The 25,624-nt window shown below is 40.9% G+C and overlaps 1 protein-coding gene across 13 annotated transcripts in view; it reads right to left on the bottom strand.

Annotated features, from left to right (window-relative positions):
- Rbfox1 (RNA binding fox-1 homolog 1) overlaps window positions 1-25,624 on the bottom strand; it is a 1,640,850-nt gene that overhangs the window by 746,876 nt on the left and 868,350 nt on the right. Inside the window, exon 4 of one of the 13 annotated variants that reach the window (XM_029470798.1) lies at window positions 23,801-23,872. The exons of the other annotated variants lie outside the window; for them this stretch is intronic. The gene's annotated coding sequence lies outside the window, so the exon portion shown is untranslated. The remainder of the gene's footprint in view (window positions 1-23,800; window positions 23,873-25,624) is intronic. 13 annotated transcript variants of the gene reach the window in all.

Below are 25,624 nucleotides of genomic sequence, written 5' to 3'. Positions count from 1 at the left end.
CACACACACACACACACACACACACACACACACAGGCAAAACTAAAAAAAAAAAATAAAGTTAAATAAATAAAATGTGAGGAATGTGAAATGACAAGCACTTCCAGTCTCAAATATTTAGCACCTCTGGAAAAAGATAGAAACTATTCAATGAAAAGAGAGTCTGCTCAGGATTCACTGCACCATAAAGTGCCTAAGCCAGTGCCTGGGTTGGAGACAACTTCCAACACATGTGGGTTGGAACAATAATTTCTAGGGCTGTTGCTGAGTCTGAAACTGGAGTTAGAATAACATCTGGTAGATAGAAAGGTAGTGGATAGCCAGCATGTGACTATTCTTTGGAAAAGAGTAAAATGATAACTATGCAATTCTAAATAGTTTTTCTTCACTTACCTTGGCAATATAACTTGTTCCTAAACATCCCTTTGTGGTTTAAATGCCTACGCTTTACGGTCAATGAGCAAAAACCAATTCCGCTCCTTAAATTCTTCTCACTTACTATGCAGCTGTCTCAATTCATTAATTTGCTTAATCAGCCCTCATCAATACCACTTCTCTCCACTGCCTTCTAACTGGTAGGAGAACCAGTCTATGAATAATCAAAGGTACAGAACAGGAAAGGGAGCTGGGAGGATACCTATGCTGATGTCGTTTATGAGACGATAGCAGCTTCATATTAACTTGTCTGTTGTTGCCCAAAGTCAGCCCTCAAAGGTGTTTTTTCATCTCTCTGATATTTAGTCATTTAAAACTGTTGAATTTGATGGTTATAACTCTGAGTGGCTCACAGTTGACAAATCCAAAGAGCTTAAGTATCAACACAGAGTTCTTCAGAGTCTTCTGATACTCCCTACAAATGATATCTCAGATCAGCTTAGATCAGCTCAGATTTCTATAAAGAACACACAAAATGCAGAAATCATGTGTCTGCTGTCATTAGAATATACTGCTGTAGAGGACAAAATGGCAAGGTTGAGCATGGAGCACACAGAGCTGTAATATTAGCACTTGGGAAGAGGGAGCAAGAGAATCTTAAGTTGGAAGCCAGTCTCAGATACACAGTGATACTATCTCAGGAAAAATAAAAACATTGTTAGAAGTTTCCATCACCATTGATTTTTTTGAGTTCTCTGATAAGTAGATGGACAAATAATAAAATATATCTTAGCATTAATATAAACTTGAAAAATGAGATATATGATCAAAAATTATTTTCTCACATCTTTGAGGAAGGGAGCAGAGAATTGCCCTGTATTATAAAACACAACAAACAAATTCAACAGGTAATGTGAAGCTATAACACTCAAGAGGGTGAACTTTTATACACAATCAATACCATGCTCTCATTAGATGGGGAAAACAAGCTGCTTTTTACAAGAAACTACCAGCAGCATTAAGAGTTGTAAGGGAACATAATCCATTTTCCTCTTCAATTCTCATCTCTGGCCTCTCTGCAGAAACAGTAGCACTACTTGGCCAAATTACCCTACAGGGAAGTAGTTTTACATGTTTTTGATTGGCATGGAAAAAATACCGAAACTTTATCCTTTTGAATTGTAGACACTCCTAATAATGGGACACCATCATAATGTCTGAGCTTCAGAAGTAGCTACCAGTTTGAATTTTGTTTGTTGAACAGAAGAATCCACTTCTTTGTATGGAAAGTAAATGACCTGTGTCCAATTTTGCATTAGCTAAGCTTTTCAACTCAGAAAAGAAAGAAGACTGTGGCTTCATCAGACATTGCCCATATTAAAGTAAAAGCTGAGACTAATATTCTCATATGTGCAGTTTCTTTTGGTCCCAATTCCTATTCCTCATCCAGAGGAGACTCAGTCATCATCAGGAAGTTGCTCCTCCTTTTAAAGGTGTAAAGGTGTATATTTCTCTTACAAAGCAATATTTTCACAATGACATCTTAAATAAAGTAGATAATGACATAGACTTTGACTATATTTCCTTCTCATAGCACTCTCCTTTCACTCTGTCACCTTCTTCTATTCCTATTTACCTTAAATAGACCCCTTTCTATTCTCTTCTAGCCATTCTTGGTGAGAACAAACAGGAAAGAAAAGACAAGCCTTTTATTTTTCTCATATTGTAACAAGACACTGTGAGGTTCTTTCATCGTATATTCTTGCTGAGGCCATTTCAAGTTTAATTAGAATTTACATTCCTTGATGGATAATCTCATGGAAAATTACCTAACTTTATTCTAGGAACTTGAGATCAACATGCTCCAGCTAAATTATCTCAGCTTTTGTTAAACTGCCTACTTGAGCAAACCTCCTTGTCCAGCTAATCAGCTAACTGCTTATCTTGACTTCTGTTAAACTGCTTGCTTGTTCAAACACACACACACACACACACACACACACACACACACACACACACACCTGTAGTTGATACCAGAGCAAGATACCATGATACCTTTAAAAGCCCTTTGCTCTAAATGCTCTGGGTTGCACTTAGGTCTTGAATACTTACATGTAGCTCTAGCCTGCTAGAATAAAGACTTTCAATTGGCTATAAACTGTATCTGCATGTTCATCTCTGGTGAGCAACCCATAACAATAGATTGAATCACTATCTCCCTTTAACTCCATTCTGTTCCAGCAGAAACCAGATTGTCATGATGCTTAAAACTAAAGTAAAATAAATGCATGAGATTCCATTAGATAGGCTAATTAGCTCAGTATTTGACAGGTTGCTAAATGGTAACTTGGAATGACGAGCAGCCAACACAAGATAATTAATTACCAAAACAGCCACCACATGGACTGAGATTGTGGCAGAAAAGTGCTGACAACACAAAATTCACATCCCACTGCTCTCCCAATTTACAGGAGAATGGGAAATCATGAAAAAGTGATACACTCCGTTAGCCACCATCACAGAGAGCAAGTCTTCATGTAGCCTTAGGGGTATCTCGCACAGTTTAACAGTGAAAATAAAACGTAATATTCTTGCCAAAGAGCTAGGGGGGATTAAATTGGGGAGGCTTGAAGCAGCCTTGAATTGTAGTCAATAAAAAGAGACCAAATAGTAATTTTGTAATTTAACTGTGCTAGCTATGCCCAATGAGTCAGACACTTGTGAAATAAACCATGTAAATAGAAAAATGGCTTAACTCTTTATGTGGTCACACAGCAATGCTTCCTCCACTGCTTCCTGGGATTCAGTTTCCTGGCTCAATGAAAATAATGTGATTTATATACTACCTATGTATTTTTTACAATAGGTCTCAGGCAAAGGTGTTGATACTGTTTTTAGTATTCTCTCACCTATTTAGGGATCAGAAATACTATTAATATGTTATAACATGTTTTATAGATCAGCACCAGGAACCGAGTACTCTACCTTCAAGGACTATAAATTCTTCTTAAAACCACACAATGTTTGCAAATTTAAAGAATCATATTTGGTGTATGTATTTGTTTTTGTGTGTATGCAGTACCCCCCCCCCCCCGTGTGTGTGTGTGTGTGAGTCTGTGGGGGGGGCAGAGAGAAACATTGTGTCTTCATTTAATATTCTTGACCTTATGTTTTGAAATAGTGGCTCTCACTGAACAAGGACCTCACCAATTGGCTACCCACATTGCCCATCAAATCCATGGGATCCACTTGTCTCTGTACTCCTCAGCACTGGGGTTACAGTTGCTTGCAATCCACCATTTAGCTTTTACATGAGTGCTGAGCATCTGACTCAGGTCTGCATGCTTTTGTAGGATGTTCCTTTAAAACTAAGTACCCTCTCCAGCCTTCATTCCCCCAAGCCAAAGGACTCTTGACCAAAGTAATCTCAGTTTCCAGGGATATCTTAAGGTATTACAAAGGAACATACTACAAGCAAAGTAAAGAAGACACCAGGTTACAAAATAACTGAGGCTGACTGACAGGCTATGGTCTATTCAAATCTCAGCTGCAGAGGAGGACCACACTTTTATTTTCTGGCTCCACTCTTTCTTTCATTCTTATAAGGAACATTTCAAGGCCCAATTAATGTTATCCAAAAGGATTTGGGTGTCTGCCTGTAAATGAGTTGAAAATAAAAATGTTTAAAATACAAATTCTTTTTTGAGCTAAGTGCAATGAGATTTGACAAACGAGTCATTATGTGATTGAAATATACCCTTATCACTGGGATGTCTAAGCGTGTCCAATATGTTGATGAATTCAAGAATTTAAATCTATTTCTGAACAAGAGGGCAGCAGGTTCGTCACTGTACCTCTGGTCCATAACATTTCCAGCCATCCCTGTGAGACTAGAATATCCCTGCCTTTAAACAATGGGAAGAAAATTCATAGGGGAGAATTTGTTCCTTTTGGGGGTGGGTAGCCATGACCTTTCTACCTTGGAGATAAACAAAAAGGGCTGAAATATCCCTGCTGTCTGCTTGGTCAGATCAGAATCTCCCACAAAATCCAAACTTGAAATTCAAAATCTCCCACAAAATCCAAACTTGAAATATTGGTCCCAGGAGGCAAAATTGCTAACAAAAAGAGTTTATGCAAATTCAGAGATGACTGCCATCTAAAATGGACTGGGAATCAACCTCCTCTACAGTTATGTCACAGTCAACAACTGTGGGAAAATCTAAGATGCTTGACTTGAGCCATTAGATATTTCTGGGTATTGTTTTTGATGGGTATTTGTGGGGAGGAAGGACAATGTGAAGAGAAGAAAGGAGAGAAATAAGAAGGTGGAAGGATGTGGAAAGGAAAGTAGGAGGAAGGAAGGAAAAGATGGAGAGGAAAACATGAAGATACTAGAAAAGCTGAGGGTTGGGGGGGGGAGTTCCTTGATTAATCAGCTCTAAAGCAGTGGCCCTCAGCCTTCCTAACGCTGTGACTTTAACACAGTTTCTCATGCTGTGGTGACCCCAACCATAAAATTATTTCCATTCATAACTGTAATTTGATACTGTTATGAATTGTAAATATCTGATATGCAGGATATAGAACATGTGACCCCATACGTTGAGAATCACTGCTCTAAAAGAAGGTGATAAAATTCTCAAGGCTGTCAATCAAGTGACTCTGAGCAAGCTGAGAATAATCTAGCTGCCTGTCATCCAGGTGTCTCTTCGGAGTGGGTATTTTTTTTTTTTAATTCCTTAGTCTTCTTTCTGTCACTGCCTGCTGGTGACCTAACCCCCTTGGCTTGGTCTTCTAGATGTAGGGTGAAAATTTTAACTTGCTACCCTGTCACATTCATGTTTTATGCATGCTTATCCTGATGTCGAATCCTGGGAAGGAATGTGACAATCTTCCCTCATGTACTATGATGGAGCTGGCTCAGTCTAGGAGGGGAAACTGTGATTTTTTTGTCCCAACACAACAATCCTATTCTGAAATGCTGTTGAGAATTCAGTGCTCAAAAGCCAAACAAAAGCCCTAGGCACCAGCCCAGGTTTCTCATCTCAATAACCCAAGTAGTCCTTCCTGCTGTGGGTGAGTCAGAACACAAAGAAAAAATTGTAACTTCCAGAAGCAGCAAGATGAGTTAGAGGGCACAGGGTTTTCCAGAGGCCATGGAAACCAGGTAATACCTGTCAAGCAAGAGGGGGAGGTGCCTAAAGTCAGTCTCCTGTTTCTGATGACCTGGAAGTGTGGCCATGTCCTGCGCAGCACTTTGTTTTTGTGTCATATATTCTGTAATAAGTCTTTCAATAATTAGCCTGTTTCTCTTATACTAGCTCTGCCATCCGTCTCTGATGACTTGTGCATAAAACAGGCTGATGATCACTCCCCTCCCTCTGCTTACTCTTCCAAACTAGTAAGTGTGCTAATGTTGTCATCCCTCTCTGTGTGGCTGGAGCCCAGTGAGGATGAGTATGGCAGAATGCATGCTCTATCTAAACTCCAGAAGCCATTACTAAGACAAGTAAGAGCCCAGCTTTCCTGCTTTTGAGTTGCGTTTGCAAGTTAGAGCAATGAACCTGTATAAAAGGGAGCATGGTCACATTTGGTTTTAAATGAATGAGGATTTCAAGACAAAATAAGGACCCCACAGCCTGAGGTCCTTCCTTCCTTCTCCATTCCTTTGTTTCTGGCCTGTAGACTAATAGCTCATTATGGAGATGACTGTCGGAAAAAATAAAAGTTATCTAGACATGGAGGCCATTTCCCAGGAAGAGCTAATTATCAGCATAAATCATAGAGATCCTGGCCCAGACTGCATTAACCATCTACCGCACTGATCATTTGTAACCGCACTGTAACGTCAGTCATGGGCTGGAAAGAAATTATCCCATAGTGGCTTCTTCAAGTGAGGTCAGGGTACAGCTTCCCTTTTGCACAGTGAGACACATTATGCCAATGGCACCATCTACTGTTAAACAAATTGAACCAGGGTGATAAATTGCCACAGGTTCACAAATGAGCCCCAGACAGGTTGAGAGTGTTTGCTACAGGCCATGCAAATTAATTCCATCACTGGTTTATAGAGGATAGAGAGAGTAGGAAACCAAATGCTAACACCCTTCAGGAATTCATATCCTACATCCCCAAAGCATCTACCAACACCATATCTAAAAGCAGGCTGAGGCTCTCTGCAGGCACCAGACTTAAAGGTAATATCTATCTATCAACACTAAAGTCCTTTTAAAATATGCTTTTACATTTTTTGCACATGGATATGTTCGTGTGTGTGAGTGTGTGAGGGGGGTGGCAGGAGGAGAGATTAAGCTTGTGGAGATCAAAAGGCAACTTCCAGTAATAGCAATTTTTTCTTCTTCTACATAGGATCTGGGAGATTGGGTTAGGCATGACAGAAAGCACCTTTACTTCCTGAGCCATTGCACGGGCCCCTAGGCATCTGCCTTTAAACAACAGATAAGCTATGAGCAAGGCTCAAAGCAACAAGAGGCATAACAGCAACTAATCCTATCTGAATGGAAAGCCTGTCGGGTACAGTCAGTTCTTAAGGAATGCCAATGGTGGGCATCCCTGTATCATCACTGCTGATCAAATTGTCACCATAGTAATAACATCAGTACCAATAATGCAATAACTGCAACTAACACATATATGTCACTGTGAACTTCAATGCATTCATGTTCTCAGAGGCCTGAAAGTTAAATGATGGTAATTCTTCCCCTCTTAGCAAAAGAGGAAACTGAGAAAAAGAAGTGAAATATTTTTCCCAAGTTCAAACACTGTTGGGAAATAGAAATTGAGAGATAAATGAGGTTGTCTCAGGGATAGCATTATAGGTTTTCTCTGGACAGACTGCTAAGAAGTCAGTTGAGACCAGTCATACCAATTGCACCAATGAGATAATTGGCAGGTGTGGTCACCTTCACACGTTTTCCTGATATTAAGACTGTACTACTATCATTCACTTATATAGCAGTGCAAGGCATATACCTCTCCTGCACAGCTAGTTCCCAGCATGCACCTCTTCTGCAGAGATAGCTCCTACCATCTAACTCACCTGGTCAGCTAGCTCCCAGCATGCACCTCTATTTTATAGCTAGTTCCTAGCCTGTACTTCAACTGGACAGCTGATTCCCATCATGAACTGTATGTGGGCTGCTAGGTCCCAGCATGTACTGCACCTGCACAGGGATGTACCAGCATGCACTTCTCCTAGACAGCTAGTTTGCAGCATGTAGGCCATCTGAAAAGCTAATTTTCTAGCAAAGGAATTGTTCCCTATTTAAAGACTGTTCTCACACTTACTGTGGAATGCTGGGTAACAGCCACACAAGAATATCAGGTCCCTGTTACTGTTATTGTTATAGGTTCCCCTGGAACCTAGAAATGTTATAAGGAAAATGCGACTGAATTTCTTGAGGTGGGAAACTATCCCTGATTGTTTAAGTATCTCCACAGACAAGCACAGATCTCTGTGTAACATGTGGAGATACACACAGAAGAGACTCCAATGACAGAGACTATCATCATGTGACTACCCAGAGAATGGAATATGAGGCCCTTCCAGTACTTTGACCTAAGCCCAGTGACAATGACTACAGACCTCATTCTACATAGACTACAAGAGAACAGTTTCTATTGCTAGAAGCCACCATGATTGCAGTAATTAGTTATCTATAGAAGCTACCCACTTTCCATCCAAAACTAGACCCATCTATCCTCCAGATAACCACCTACCTCTACTCATCTAACTGCCTACATATTCACCTCTTTATCTACATATAAATCCATCCACTCACTTATTCCATCCACCCATCAATCCATATTTAGCCAATAGTATTTAATACAGCAGAGTCTGTATTTAGCTTAGCATGACCTGGTGAGTTGTAACTGTGAGCTGGTTTCTTCTGAGCAGTTAAGGTCCCCACACTTCACTAGTGACAGCCACCTCCTCCATCGCTCCACAAGAAGGCTCAGATAAGCTGTTTCTTGGTCTCTAGGAAATGCAATCCAGCCTCTGCACTTTCCATAGAAAAATTGTCTTATTAAGTTTTAGTTAATTGTAAAGCAGACAAGACTGTTTTAAAACAAAGGCTGTACATGGCTATATGTATTGGCAATTTTCAGTGTGATAAGTTTCAGCCCTGTTTTTTGGGAAGCAACCAGCTTCTGAAACAAGGAGAGAGGCAAGGGGACATCAAGCCAATTCTTAGTCTTTACCCCATGTACTCATCCCTTGAGATACGCAGCTTCACACCTGTTGACAGTAGATGCACTTGTCTACTCCTTGGCTTTGTCAACAAGAATATAAATTGTTCTGACTGGTAAACTACTGGCCACAGTGATAGGATTCTAGCTCACAGCCTTCACTTCACCATGGACCAGTTGATGGAGCAAAAGCATTATTACCAGAGAGCTACTTCCTCAGGTTAGTCTGAACAGAACACTTTTCCATGGAGCTGACTCCACTTTTATGCACAGTTTGATGAGTAATATCTTTCTGGATCTGTGGCATCAAAGAGAGCATCTTGGCTTTGTTCAAACTTGGGTGATCATTGCCACCAGAGCCAGAGAAGCATAAAAGACATAGATTGTTTTTTATAAAGTGATCGGGATGATGAATTCATAGAGAATGATGGTGTGGCCCTGGAGGAGTACACTTAACCAGGCATATTTAACATCTGTGAAATAGGTCTGGTTGAGCCATCTATGAGTGATTGCTGGTTGATGAAGGACAAAGATCCCTGGTCTGGGGAAAAAACTCATCATGTCTGATAGGAGGTAGAAAGTCAACCTATCTGCAGCTTCATGGTTGGAGAACTCATTTTTTTTCTCCCAATGAAAATGTTAATACCAAACAACCAATCAGCCAACAAAAGACTTGTGCCTGGGAGCTAACTCAGAAACATCAAAGTGTCTGCCACCAGCATGGGGAGAAGCGTTCATCTTCAGCATCCATGCAAACCCTGGGCATGGTGATACACACTTAAGTTCTCAGCCCTGGGATGGCAGGGGAAAGAGACATGAGGACCACTGGGCCTCACTGACCAGCTTGTCTAGGCTCATTAGCATGGCCCAGGTCCCAGTGAGAGGGACTGTCTCATAAAAAAAAATAAGATGGTCAGCAGGGCATGGTGCCACAGCCTTTAATCCCAGCACTTAGGAAGCAGAGGCAGGAAGATCTTTGAGCTAGAGGTCAGCCTTTTCTACAGAGTAAGTTCCAGGTCAGCCAGGGCTACACAGATAAACCTTACCTTAGTCAAAATAAAAAGAGGTGGACAACTCCTCAGGAATAATACTTGAAGTTTTGCCTCCATAGTCATGCACAGGCATGTGTTTATACACACACATGTACATATGTGTACATACACAGGCATGTGCTTGTATGTGCACATAATACATACATACATACATACATACATATGTTTTTACCCACACATATGCACATACACACACACACATACACACACACACACACACACACACACATATATATATATATATATATATNACACACACACACACACACACATATATATATATATATATATATATATATATATATACATATATATATGTATATATGTACACATACACACTTGAGTGAATAAGTGAACTCTAACAGGAAATTTCTTTGCTTCATAGACTTGAGAACACTGTTGCTCTCAGAAATGCTGGCCATCACTCCTCTTTGCCTGAGTTAATTTTAAAGGCAGCTGCTCCTTGTGTAATTTCTTCCAGGCTTTTGTAGAACTGGGTTCTGTTCTGGGTTTACACAAGCATATTAAAGCAGCTTCTTACAAATAAATAAATAAATAAATAAATAAATAAATAAATAAATAAAGTGGCCAACTCCTCCCAAAGACAGATGACCTAATTGTGTTAGCAGCTCATGCCATAATGTACACCTTGCTCTCTGAGGTCCCAGTGAGCATTACCATTTATGAAGTTTATTGGTCATTTGACATCTGCAGATGCTAAACCTTGCATACCCAATCTATGATTCATAGGTATTCATAGGCCAGTGGTATTTCAGAATTTCCTCACAATAGCTTCCACTTCCCTCACGGTGGCTCTCAGAAGAGCGACTTTGTTTCTTCCGTATTGGTGTGTATTTACTTTTCCGCTCATCATAATGTTTCTCCCCCTGATTATGACCCTGAACACTTCTGATAGAATACAAGGCATATCCAGCTACCAATGAGAAAAGGCCTGGGTTAAGACAGTGCACCTTGCTTTGGTAGGACCACCCTTTGTTGATGAATGAGTGCAGTTTGCACACCTGCTAATCAACATGGAATGAAGGAGCACAGGATCTATTTGCCTAATTGATGGTCAAGATACGAATCAGAACCACAGGCCATTCTTTCACTTCATTCTTCAATGCAACATGAATTTTTGCGTAGCAAGGCACTTACTTTGCTTGGGCTGATCAGTGAATTTGATAATACGCATAGAATCCAGGCACTTCACTCTCAGTTTGATGTCTAATCTTTATTCTTACGAAAACATTTTTGTGTGTGTTGTGTCTCTGTGTGTTGGTTGATGTGTGCTATCTGTGGTATGGTGTGTGCAGTATATGTGAATGATCGAATCGACATGCCCTAGACACATGAATGTGGAAGTGTGTGACTTGTGTGTAACCATGCTGAGCATGGTCAGAGCAGGATGTCAGGCATTTTCAGGATCAAGGTTTGCCTTCCTACCTTGATGCAGCTTCTCTAGTCTAAGTGAACATACAGCAAGCTCTGGGGATCTGATGAACTTGACCGCAATCCCAGGCACACTCAGCCATGTCTGAGACTTTAAGCTAGTGTTAAGGATTCAAACTCTGGATAAGTACAGAATCAGCCATCTCTGCTGCCCTGTCATGGTTAGTGTTGATTGTCACTGTGATGGCTTCTGGGTGGGTCTGTGAGGGCATTTCCAGGAATTATTAACTGAATTGGAAATATACTTCCCCATATTGGGCAGCACCATTAAGAAATGGCTCAGATATAAGAAGTTTAGAGGAAAAGCAATTCTACTTGTACACTTGTTTTCACTCTGTGCTGGTGAGTGCCTCTTTCCTCTTCCTTCTCCTCCTCCTCTTCTCCTCCTCCTGCTGCCGCTGCTGGTGATGGCAATGATGGTGATGATGATGATGATGGTGGTGGTGGTGGTGCTGCTGCTGATATATTCTTTACTGACATCAGAACCATTTCTTGGGCCTTTCACCCTGGGCTGGAGACTAACAGATCTCCAGGAATCTTCTAAGTCTTTGGCCAGTTTGGATCTGCTTAGGCACCCAGCATGGAGGATTGAACGGCTACTGGGCTGTCTGCATTTCCTGTGTGAAGACAGCCATTGTTGGAGTCCACAGATATACTATATAAGCCTATTTAATAAATCTCCATTTGATGTATATGTATATGATACCAGTCATATATATATTTAACATTAAACATACACATTATTATATAAGTTCTATTCCTCAAAAGAACCCTGAATGATACTTGCAGGGAGTTTTTTTTTGTTTGTATGAAAGAAAGAGAGGAAGTCAAAATTGATATACTCTACATGTTTTAGGAACCAATGTGGCAAGTCTTCATTATAGTCTGAAATCAAGACACCTACTGCCCTAAGAGGGTTCTACTTGCCTTTGAGAAAACATCACCAAATTTCTCATTCCCTTTCTACAAATCACAAGCCTGTTCTAGTCACATTGTGAACTCATGCTCACATGTGTTGTACTATTATCTCTTTGAACATTTCCATCCCTGCCCACTGAGGTACCTCCCCCTTTCTTGCTCTCCCTCTTTCTACCAGCATAGCTTCATAAGATGATTGCTTTCTCCTTCTTTCCCAGCCCCTAGAGTCCAGTTCCTCATGATACACACACATGAACACACACACACACACACACACACACACACACACACACACACTTCAGGTACCCACAGTACCATGCCTTAACCTAGTTGAGATAGTTCAAACAGCCATTCTTCTCATGTTCAAACAAAAAAAAAATCATTTCATAGCAAATTCCCCTCAACTGCCATTCAAAGGAAGGTGGTAAGGCTCAACTTGGAGAGCAACACTGTAGTTGCTACTGCCAGGTGGGTGAAGGTATCATGTCTTCCTCTTCCTGGAGAACACATGTGTCCTGATGTTCCCTCTACTGTATCCTCTGAGGGATCAGGGTGTTCCTGACTAGTCAGGAATCAGCAGGGAGCAAATGCATCAGTGTGAATTTGGAGAGTAAAATTAGCCCTGAAACTGTGGGTGGACAGCTGGCAGGAAAGGAAGCCCGTGAATAAGACTGGTTTCATTAGCCAGAGGCTAGATGGTTCAGAAATGCACCGGAAACTTCAGAATTACTGACTCCACGATTCCACTCAGAATCCATGGGAGCTTCACCTCCAAGCAAACAAAAGTTCTTTAAAAATATATAAAGCAGGAAGTCAATGAGATCCCGTTGACTTTGCCTTTTGGCTCTTCCCACACAAACTCAGATATGTCAGGCACAGCTTTGTCTGATACTTTTCAAGGAAATACATGTTTGCAGACTTAATCCCCAAGTATGTAAACAAAATCACGTCTCCAGCTCAAATCTCACCAGGAATTCTCACCAGAAGAGCACAGGAGGTTCATGATGAAGACTTCTGTATTCTTCACTCCACCATTTCTTTAGGATACTCTAGCAAAATACCATACCCAGGGTAAGCTTGTTAAAAGAAGAGGAATTCTTACACCCGTGGAATAGAAAAATCAAGTTCAAGCTGTCAATTCAGTTTTCCATAGTTGCTTCTAACTTTACTTGAGTTGATAAAAAGATTAAAGGGTTTATTGAGTTACCTAGTGAAGGACACTGGTCATGGTTTTGGGGGTTTCACTCTGTTGGGACCTTATCTCCCAATGGTGTTACCTAGATGGATAGAATTACAACATTAAAATTTAGTGGAAGATGTAAGTTTTTCTTGGGTAGTCATTAGTATTTGATTATATCTTAAGGAAGATTTTAATTACACTTTGAATTTAAGGAAGGGATGGAAGAATGAATGTAAAATCCCATAAATAGAGCGACCAATTAATGGGTGATAATGAGTAGGTAGATGGGTGGATAAATAGGTGGTTCAGTAGATGGGTATATGGATGGAGGGGTGGGCAGATACATGGATATATAAGTAAATAGAGGGAGAGGGAAATGAATGGCAGTCAGAGATGCACTGTATACCCTCACATGCTAGGAATAGCTCTCAATGGGCCCAATATTAAACATAATTTGACATAATTTTAACTTCAGTAAGGATAGACCTACCTTTACTCCAACATTTCAAAGAATTTTTAATGCTTTCAGGCATCTTAACATACAAACAGGTGCTTCATTATTTTCAAGAAAAATAAACTTGCCAAAGATCAAACAGGTCATTTTAATAATGCTGATAAATATTTTCATCTTAAAGCTTGTTTGTTGGCTCATGGTTTTTGTTTTAGTACACCACCCACTATCCAACATAATTCTGATTATATAAAAATTCACACCATTCTAAGAGTCAAAGAAAGATTACCATGAAGGCACCAACCTCACCGTTATAGTGTATGATGTCCATGAAACCAACAGGCTGAGGAAGCAGGGAAAAATGAGGCTCAAAGGGCTGAGTATGAAAACTACCATAGCCTGGCCTTGTGCATGGGGATTGGAATAACAGTGTACTTTCTACATCTAAATGTTTCAACTGTTTAATTTCTTCCTCAGCACTCAGTGTATTACAGGAAGAATCATGTGCCTTCTAACATCCCGATGAACGGTAGCTTAATTAAAAAGGGGAGAATTTGTGAAAACATAGGCAATTTGTCTCACAGCTAATTGAAATCGCCACAAAGGCCCCCAGAAGACAAGTTCAATATTGTGGAAATAGCAGCAGGGCTGGCATTTCGGTGTTCTCAGATACCTTCCTTGTCTGTCTGATTAAAATTTCACTTGGCCTTTCTGTCCATAATAAAAGAAACCCATTTGTGCCCAGAGCAGCTCAGCAGACAGCAGACGCATGTTAAATTTCAGGGCATTTATTGAGTCTGTCGATGTCTCGGCAGCACTGTGCTGCCAAGAATGCAGCCTCAGCCTTTCTGGGGAGAGACTGCCAATGGTGTCAATGATGGCAAAGGCAGCAATCATTTCCAGGCTGGGACAAAGATGCTGGAATGATGGATATGCACATACCTTGTTTTCTTAAAAAGACAAGATGTACAAATGAACTGTATAGGTATCCGTGCGTTCTAACTGATGGTGTTCAAGGATTCAGAGAAGAGGAGTTGTTCCCATTGCCAATCTAACTCGTGATATCAGGGCTGATTGTGCCCATGAGTTTAGGTATTGATGAAAATTTAAAAATAACCAATATTCACTGAACTAAAATAGTGTGCAGGTTTAGGAATCAGGTTGCTGTCTGAGTAACTGTCCCAGTTTAATTGTCAACATGACACAGCCCGTAGTCATCTGAGGACTCAGGTGAAGAGTGGTCTATATCTAAAGGGCTTGGAAGCAAGNGGGGGGGGGGGAATTCTGTTGATTGTGAATTAATAGGAAGGCCAAGCACATTGTGGATGATTGTCTTTGAGATAAGAGTCTCAAAGGGCTTTCCTGTCCCTGAAGATTCAGCTCTTTCTAGGCGGGTCCTCCTGAACCCTATAAGAAAGCTAGCTTAGTATAAACTGGCTCACATCCCCCCCCCCCACCAACAAGCAAGTAACTGCTGTTCTTTCATTGTAATGGAGTGCCAAGATTGGACATAATCCTGAACAAAGTAGCACACAGACCCATCCCTGAGTTCCTACTTGTATTCTTGTCCTGACTCCCTGCAATGGTAAACAACCATCCATAAGTTTAAGTAAGTCTTTCCTTCAGTAAGATGCATTTAAATCGTGGTGTTTGTCACAGCCACAGAATAAAACCAGAACACTGATTATTCTTTGCAGTCATCATGGAGGCCAGAGAGGCCCAGAAAGCCCAATGGTAGACATGACCAGTGTCCATGCATGGTCTTCTGTCATTCATGGTCACTCAAAAGGCCGCTGGGAACCTGGATGGTTGCTTAGTTCTATGCAGGAGCTTCTTCACAATGGGAAGCTCACGAGTCTCAAAGGGCTTTCCTGTCCCTGAAGATTCAGCTTAGATATCACAGGTAGAAAAGAGAAGTGGCCTTTGTCTTGAGCACCTTTATAGACATGCTCTGCCACCCATTTGTATAAATGGGAAACACACCCTCACATACTGACACTGACAGTGGCTTCAGGGAACATGGTGGAAGAGGGGCAGACAATGCAGAACTGATGGACATGGAAGTGTGCTGAAAACCAATGTCTTCTAGACATATCACAGCAATTGTACTCACAAATTCACTGCAGTTGGGGTTGCCTGCACAAGATGGAGCCTGTCTTAGGATTCTACTGATGTGGTGAAAAGCCACGACCAAAGCAACTCAGGGAAGAAAATGTTTATCTCTCTTTTGTTAAACTTTCAGGTAATAGTTCATCACTGAGGGAAGTCAGGACAAAAACACAAACATGGTAGGAATCTGGAAGCAGGAGCTAATGTAGAGGCCATGGAGGAGTGCTGCTTACTGCCTTGCTCAGCCGGATTTCTTATGGAATCTAGGACTACCAGCCCAGGGATAGCACCACCTACAAGGAGTCCTCTCTTGCAAATGACTAATTAAGAAAATTCCCTACAGCATGACAGCATTTTCTTAATTGAGACTCCCTCCTTTCAGTTGACTCTAGCCTAAGCAGAGTCTCTCATTATTTCCTCATGGAGAGTGGCAGAGCTTATGACATCCACTTGTCCTCCCTGGGAGGAAGAAATCATTTTCTTCCCTGACAAAGCCATTAAAAGTTGCCCATTCTCTAGTAAGCAACACACACACACACACACACACACACACACACACACACACAGAGAGCTCTAGCTAAACATGCTTAGTCAGCAGAGAAGGTAGCATGAAAGTAGGAGGGGATCTTTATAGAAAAATGGTGACTTAGTGAATGAGGAAACAGGGAGGACAGAGGCTAATAGAGATGATATAAATATGAAGGAAAAGCCTAAGATTATAGATCACACATCACCAAGTACCACCTAATCTGAGTTGACAGCAATTTAAACCTAGGAAAACAAACTCTCTGAAGAAGTCTTTAAAAGTAAAGAAATTTGGTCTAAAAGCTTCCTTGACCAGTATGTGTCACTGAGTTTACTCTACAATGAAGGCTCATCTCTGACAAGTGAAGAGGGTCACATCCATTCAAGCCACAGTCTAATTCCCTTATTATGGCTCTTTACTTCACAGGAGGTTCATGATGGAGACTTCTGTATTCTTCATGCTCCCCATCTAATGTTCGTTTCCTAGAGCAGTAAATACCCACAGCATGAATCTGTGGGTGTGGAGATAAAGTGCTGTTGGTAAAGTGCTTTCTGTGCAAACATGACCACCTAATTCTAATTCTCACAGAACCTACATAAAAATGTTAGGCATATGCTGTGGAAGACTAAGCAAAAGGATCCCTGGGACTAGATGCCCAGTCAGCCTAGCCTAATCAGTGAGCTCTAGATCCAACAGTGGAAGACAGTCTTGGTTACTTTTTCTGTTGCTGTAACAAAATGCTTGGCTTGTTTGGGGAATGTGATTTGGTCCTTGGCAGAGGTGGCTTGCATTCACTTCCAGCCAGCATCATTTCAAGTCTGCCTTCTGGGTGAGCTAGCTGTAGGATGGACAGATAATGGTGACTTAAAACAGGAATATGGTGCCTGGAAACATAGAGTCATCCTTTAAGACTCGGCTTTAGCAGTATCTCTCTGGTAGCTTGTCCCAGCTTGGCCATTCTTTGTTGTTCTATGTGAACTATTTCTTTCTTGGGTCTCTAATTTGCCCTGTGTAGACTGTGATCTCAACTCTGTGTTGACATCCTATTCTGTATCAAAAGGACAAACTGATCTGAGCAGACATTCAATGATCTGCATTTCTTTGATGTGCAATGTGACAAGCTTCCTTAAGCTCTTGCTGTTGTTACTGCCCTATTATGATGGATTGTAATCTGGATATGTAAGTCAAATTAACCCCTTTCTCCATCGTTATCCTCCATCCTTCACTCTCAAGTAGATAGCCATATTAGAAGGATGGACAATGGCTGTATAGATGGATTATGACCCTCTTCACTTGGCACCAGTGAACCTGCATTTGGATAAGTTACCAGGGAGAGGTGACTGAAGCCAAGTCTTAAAAGATGACCCTATTTTTCAAGGCACAAAATTAAGCAAAGTATTTGCCAGTCCATAGATGGGTCCATGAAATAAGCAGGTAGTTCGTAAAAGATGAAATGCAAGCATCTGATAAATACTTTTAAAGTGTACAACATACTGTCCCTCCAGAGAAATGCAAATTAAAACTCCTTTGAGATTCTCCCTCACCAGAGTCACAATGGCAACATGACAAAAGACACCAGATTTACTTTCAGATCGTTTGTTTTTCTATCTCCTTTGGGTTTTAGGAGGAATTGGGTGATTGCTGTCTGGCAACAGGGTAGAAGTAGATGAGCTTCCCTGCATCCCACCAGACCTAAATCCCAAGATTCTCCCATCCTCTGCACCGTCAGTGTAGAGATGGCAGGAGCCTGGAGATTGCATCACACTGTAGGACAGACTTGCCTATGCATCCAGTTCTTGTGTGTGAATACATCTCACGTGTGAGCACAGATAAGAGCAGAACTGTCCACACTTCACACCACATATAATCAGCTACACAGCTTAACATCAGATCTAAAAGTCTTCCTGGCACTGAAGCTTGGCCAGTTCTGATTAAAGTAAAAACAACCTTGTTTCCTATTCTGATTATGTAGGAGATGGTATTAATGAGTCTTTTGCATTCATACAGCCATACTATTTTTGAGCTTTGAAACTTGGAAAAGTTCAAGATGAGAATCCTGTAACTGACTATTTTGATGGGGCTTGTTCCATAGTGGAGATATCTTCTTATGCTTGTTCCATAGTGGAGATATCTTCTTATGATTACCTGAGTCTTGAGTTAATTTTTAAAAGGGAATTCTGGTTCTCAGATACACAAACTCAGCAAGGACACTGAAAGTGTGAATCTGAGAGTCAAGGTGACCAGCATCCTGTACAGATGACTTTCCCTAGAACTGTCACACTGGGGAAGAATCTTCACTTTGCACAAGAATGTCAGGAACTAATAAGGAGGGACAACATACTATTTATTACCCCTGCCTTAAAAATTCCCCTTGTTCAGCAGGGGTTCTTATGAAAAACATCAGCTAGAAAAATAGATACTAGATAGATGTGTGTGTGTGTGTGTGTGTGTGTGTGTGTGTGTGTGTGAGAGAGAGAGAGAGAGAGAGAGAGAGAGAGAGAGAGAGAGAGAGAGAGAGNGAGAGAGAGAGAGAGAGAGAGAGAGAGAGAGAGAGAGAGAGAGGAGGGATGGGGAGAGAGAGATGCAATATAGATGCACACATGGCTTTGATAATAGAGTACTGGTCTACCCAGCCCATAGCTCTGCGTTCCATCCTCAGCACTGCATTAAATTGAACATGACATTCCATACCTGTAATCCCAGAACTCCTGAGGTAAAGGCAGGAGGTTCTGAAGTTCAAAGTCTTGCTCTGAGACACAGGAATTTCAAAGCTTGCCTGGGTTACCTGAGACCATATCTAATTCATAAACCAATTGTCTACTGTTCTCTATCCATAAATATACTCACTTCTCAGTGGTCCTGAGAGTTCTATCTATGCAGGCAATGCTGTGGCTATCCTCTTCTCCTTCCTTCCATAGAAGCAACTCATAAGAACACAAGCATCCTACCAAAGGCCTTGCTAGGTTCTACCTCTCTGAATTCTTCCAGTGGCTTGCAAAATCATGGGGATTGCAAAACTCTGGCTATCTTCCAGCTTCTTCTTGTATTGCTGTCCCCCTTTCCAAGAAGCCAGAAATACTTACCTGTCGCTGCATTCAGTTCATCAATTTTGCCTCCCCCACCTGTGCTTACCTCTTATCTGAATCACCCCTTATTGCCTCCTCCCACATACTTCCTACACACTCATTATGTTCAGTGTCAGTTCTATAGGTTTTTCTTTAACCATCAAGTCTTCTCCCCTTTATAGTCTCCCTTCTTTTTCCTTGCCTTCCAGCAACAAATAATTACTGAGTGTGAACTAAAGTCAAGGTGTCAGTGCTAAAATATCAGTAAAGCTCTTGCCATATTAAACAGCTGGGCATGTTGATTGCAGCCCTGGTGAGGTTGAGATGACAGGTAAATTCCTTAGATTGCTGGATAGCAGCCTAGCTTAATAGATGATTCTCAAGATAATGAGAGACATTTTCTCTAATGAAAAGGACCATGACACATGAAAATGATATTCAAGGTTGAATTCTGGCCTCCATATATATGTACACACAGAGACACACATTTACAGACACACCACACACAGTATGTTAGCCCTGGTAGAGAATGTGAGCAGAACTGAGTCATATACAGGCATGGCTCTCTTCTGGCTCCCAGGATCACTGAGATGCTGGCTTGCTCATAATTTGAGTATCAGCACCTAGTAGGAAAAAGGACTCTGTAATGACTATATAAATGAACATAGCAACAGGCTTCTCATTCAGAGGGGAATTGAGGCCACTCAGAATAGATCAAGGCTATTCCACAAGGAATGAAGTCACTGAGTTCCCAGCAATGAGAAAGGGCTTGTGGAGAAATTTCTTTTTTCTTTTTTCTTTCTTTCTGTTGGCAAACTAATTACTTCTGTGTGTGCCCACTGCAGCCAGGAGATTGGAAGAAGCCCAGAGATGAAGGACCAAGGAGCTTTCTCTTTCCTGCCTTTGCCTTCGCTCGGACCACCACAACCTTTGAGACCCTGGGACACTTATACCAAGCAACAAGAGTACAATTAGGCAGCATTGCAGGTTGATACCCAGTGGACTTTACATTTCATTTTCATCAATTGCTGCTGGGGGTTGGCCCTATTTTCATTGCAAATGTGAGCAACACTGACCCCTTAGCCACGATTAAGGAGCAATCTGGGGAAATCATCCACTTCCAACAATCTATCCCCCTAATTTAGAACCCTCTGAAATCACATAATGAATGGCACTGTCGCCAACTCTCCAGTAATGACATATGACATATGTCTGCAATTGCTCTTTTCATGATAAATCCCCAGGCATCATTCCCCTCAGAATCTCCTGCTTATTTATTCACTGGGGCATCTCAAACACAAATACAGTAGAGTCATTTCTGGAGATGAATTAAGGAATGAAGTTGAATCTCTAGCTTTGAAAATTGGGGAAGAAAGTTTCATCCTCACATAATAAATAGCATTGAACTTTTGTCTACAAATGGTTGATTAATATGCAATTATATTCTTAAGTGTAGGCTGTCAATTAATTCCAAAGCGTCTTATTTAATTAGTGATACCATTCAGTAAATTCCCACTAGCAACCTTCTTCCAGTTTTATGACAGCAATTTTATGTTGCCTCCTTGGAGGGAACGTTGGGTTTGGTTTTGAAAGTGAAACTTCAGTAGTCTTTGTTCTGTTTGCTGCATAAAGAATATAGCCTCGGAATAGACAGTTGTGGCCTTGTTGTCTTCTCTCTTTTGCTGACCATTCTTCTCAGAGATGTAGACTAGGTAGCAACCAAATAACTGTTCCTCTCAAATTCCAGAGACAACAAAGATAATAAGGGTAGTAATCATGAATTGATTATCATCCTTGGATTAAAATGATCATCTTTGTATTAAAGAAATACTCTTTAATAGTTTATATTAAAGAAAATACTTACAGGGCCAGCAAGTGACTGAGCAGGTAAAGACATATGCTGTTAAGCCCAAGTGCCTAATTGGAGCCCCATTCCCTGCATGATAGAAGGAGAAAACTAACTCATAGGAATATATATATATATTTTTTTTTCAAAGAAATTTATATTTATATTTATATTCTCAAAGAAATACATCAAAGTCACCCAAGTATAGATAGGTTAATCAGAAAAAAGCCCATGTATTAGGCTATTTCAGTTCTGTGTGATGCTCATTTTATTGGAGGGTATTTGTAGGTATCATTAGTGCCTAAATGTTGAATGTATATCAGAGTACTTTTAGTGTACGCTTGGATAACAGAACTAGAATATGTTAACAGTAAAATCTAGAGATCATTTGTCATCTTAGCCACACACTTGGAGAAGCAACTCAGACAAAGGAGAGGAACTTTCTGAGCTTAGACAAATCATTAACATTTGATCAAGCTGAGGTAAGGTTCCAGTAAGATGAATTTGCATGGACGGCTCGCTCACCCTCCGCTTTTGCATATGCTAATGATGACTAGGAGACTATGTACAAATAAGATGCACATTAATGAGAATGGTATGCTGGACCCTTCCACCACTACAGTTGAATGAATTCTAGATAAATTTGTTTGGAGAACAAAATATGGGGGGACCTGTGGAAGGCTTAGGTGGTAAATCAAGAAGAAATAGATTGTGTGTCCTACAGTCTTTAGACCCTACAGCTCAATAAAGTCTTCATGTTTGCATAAGATACTTCCTGACAGGTTCAACCAGAGGGCTTGTCATGGTTTGAGTGTGAACTGTTCCCTATAAGTTCTGTATTTTTATTTTATTAAACTTCCACATTGTTGTACAGATGTGGAAGATCATGGGAACCCTAGAAGAAGAAGCCTTGCTAGAGAAAGTGAGGCACTGGAGCTGGACTTGAGATTTTATAGTCCAGTCCCATTTCCTGAAGTTCATTTTCTGATTGTGAACTGAAGATGAGATATGACAGAATGCCTCCTACTTCTGCCTCTCCTCAGGGTGGATTGTATTTCTTCCACAGGAAAGGCAGCCAATACAGTGTTAAACTGTCACCTACCCAGGTTGCAGAATGACCTCTGAGAAGGGCTTATGAGTGACCTAGAAGTTGTGGAGTCACAATTATGGCAGGTTTATTGGGAACTCTATTGCACTCCTCATCTTAGCACAGGGCATCCTCATACCATGGAGGAGCAGATGTTCTCTGTGTTGGCACTGTCTGCACTGGGGACTAGTTGTGTCTTTATTGTGGGTGTTCATTTATGCACTGTATGGCGATCAGCAGTCTCCCTGCCTCTACCACAATACCTCAACCACTACATAGCTCAGACAATGTTCTACCCATTGCTGTACAACTCCTGCAAGCTAAGAAGTCCTGCATAGACTGTCACTTGTTTGGCTAATTTTTCTAAGATCTTCCCAGGGTTACTGTAATATTTTTCTTTATTACTCTACTATAACTTTGTGTGAGTTATTAAAATCCAAATACAAACAAGAGTCTACCTTGTTAACCTTGAGTCCAGGAACTTAGAAGAGTGAGGAGTGGCTATGTTTCAGCCTGCTTGCTGTATATATTAGAATGAAGATGCATACTTCTTTAGTTCCCCTTATCTATATGCACTTAAAGAGAAATCATTTGTATTGTTTTTAATTATACAAATTTTGACATTCATTTTGCATACAGTTCTTAGCATTATTCTATACTAGTATCCATGCATTAATTTGTTATCATTTGAAAGGTTACATTCATTTATTTATTGGGTATGCATATGTTTATTTATGCTTTGGGTATATGTGCACACATACAGATACTACATTGTATGTATGGAGCTTAGGGGACAACTTTTTTATTTCTGTTTTTCTTCTTGATATTATAATACAATTACAACATTTGTCCCTTCCATTCATTCCTCTAAACACTACCCTATACATCCCCTTGCTCTTTTACTAATTATTTCATGCATATATACACATATACTGTAAATACTACCTATTTGGTCAATATAAGGTATGTTTCCAGAGATGACAATATGGTACTGTAAAACTGATAGGAAGACATCTTGTGCAGTTGGTTCATATTTCACTATGTGCCCCCTCCCCCCGGGGAGCAAACTCAGGCCTACAGGCTGGGGGACAATCTCCTTAGCAAGATGAGCCACTTCAATAGTACAAGTTCATTTTTTAATGGTTAAATAATATTTCACAATTTGGATGGGTTAAAAAGCTACTGAGGAATCTTTTTTGCTTTAGTTGACATATGTTTGTGTGTGTATACACATATAGACCTCTACATGTATATGCTGATTTTACTCAATACATAATATTGCTCCCTTACACATGTGCTAAAGAAGATAATATCTACATGGGCCTTGATGGTTTCATCCTTCACCATCATTTTCCTCCATGTACTTCATTATTGCATGATCTTCCTGATGTTGGACTCTTAGTACATCTAGCACTCCACTACTTTCTTAGGGTTTTTACTTCTTCCTTCTATTCATTAGAAAACTACCTACAGGACCAAACTAGGATCAGGGGATGATGACAGGAATTCCCCTGAGAGTCACTTACCTTCTTGTTTACTTCAAATAATTTAGGACAGCCTGTAGATGCTTTCCTGTCTTTTCTGTTGGCTCCTCAGATCTGCATGATAAAGAGACTTTTGCTCACATCTCATGGATTATGTGCCAGCATAGAACAAAAAAGAAAGAAGGTAGAGGACTGATCATCCAAAGGCAGATAGGCATGCAGCTCAGTGGTAACAGAGCCATTAGTGACAACTGTCTCTAAACAGAAGGAACATACACCTCAATTTTGCCTTGGAGAGGAGCAGAACATGCCAGTAGGGGCAGTGATTAAACTGACAGTCTGAAGTTTCATGGAGGTCATTTGGCCTGGAAAAGTTTAGTCAGAATACTAAGACTAGGACAGTTGGATCAGCAAAGTGAGGAAGGTTCCCATCCAGGTGAGTGGGTCAGTAGATGACATCCATTGGTAGGAGGGAAGATGGCCCTTAAAGATTAGAAGAGACTTCATGGGGTTGAAGACAGGGAGACAGATAAATGTAACAAAGGATGGATGCCTTGCACTTTGCAAGTTGAGAGGGATTTAGACAGCATTTTGAAAGTACTGTAGAGCAGAGGAATGTCATGGTCGCATCCAAGCTGTAAAAAGATCACCCTATTGAAGTGTGATAAATAATATTGGTAAGGCCTTAGCTGTGCACTCCCCATAATATATTCCCAGGAACTGAGCAAAGGCCTTGACCATGCCAGTAAGCATTTATATCCGTGCCATAATTCCAAGTCTGATAAGGTGCAGAACATGCTTTTTCCATTTCTTCAATAGATGCATTTTCTTCAGCAGTGACAGCTACCTCTTGGCCTACTTTGCAGAAGAATCTTCTTAGTCCCTGGTAGATCATACAGGGAAAAATTTAATAGAAAGGAGCTTAAAGAGGCAGGGAGATAGCAATGGGTTCTAGAGGTGGCTTGGTTAGTACAGGCAAACAAGCATTGGGAACTGAATTCTAAGTTCAATTCTTAGAAGAGAGAAGGGGTGGGGTGGTCAGAGAGAAGCCAGAGAGATCAGGAACACCACAAGAAAAAACACAGAATCAACTAACCTAGATCCATAGGGGCCCACAGAGCTTGCAACAACAACCAGAGAGCATGCACAGGACTGACCTAGATCCTCTGTGCATGTGTAACAGATGTGCAGCTTGGGCTTCAGGTGGGACTCCTAACAGCAGAACCAGGAGCTGTCTTTGACTCTGTTCCTGCCTTTGGACTCTTTCCCCTAACTGGGATTCCCCTCTAGCCTCAATAGGGGAAGATGCACCTAAGCTTAAGACAACTTGATATGCTAATGTAGGTAGGCTAACATCCATGGGAGGCCTCCCCTTTTCTGAGGAGAAAGGGAGGAGGGGGAGAATGGGGCAAAGGGGAGGTGAAAGCGGGGACTGGAAGGAGATAAGGGAGAGAAAGCTGTGATTGAGATGTTAATTAATAAATAGTATTTTATTTCACCTCTACTCTGCATGTTACCAGAGGAGGAAGGTAACATCAATATTGCCCAGCTATAAACCCTGTGACTTGTAACAGTGACATGCCTGCAAGATATACAGCTGAAATAGTGGCAGAAATGTTGAGAGTATCCAACCATTCCTTGACTAGATTTAGGCTGAATTCATGAGCTGGGATTAATACCTGACATTGCCAAAGTGGCCAAGAACCTGAGGCTAGAGAGGGCACGGGCCTACTTGAAAGTCTACTATGATTGTTCTGTTAAAAGAACATACAATTTGCTAAACACATGAAACTCAAGAAGAATGAAGACCAAAGTGTGGACACTGTGCACCTTCTTAGAATTGGGAACAAAACACCCAGGGAAGGA

The sequence above is a fragment of the Mus caroli genome, chromosome 16, assembly GCF_900094665.2.
Source record: "Mus caroli chromosome 16, CAROLI_EIJ_v1.1, whole genome shotgun sequence".
Taxonomy (NCBI): Eukaryota; Metazoa; Chordata; class Mammalia; order Rodentia; family Muridae; genus Mus; species Mus caroli.
The sequence above is the reverse complement of the archived record's forward strand: the minus strand, read 5'-3'. Positions and strand labels throughout refer to the sequence as shown.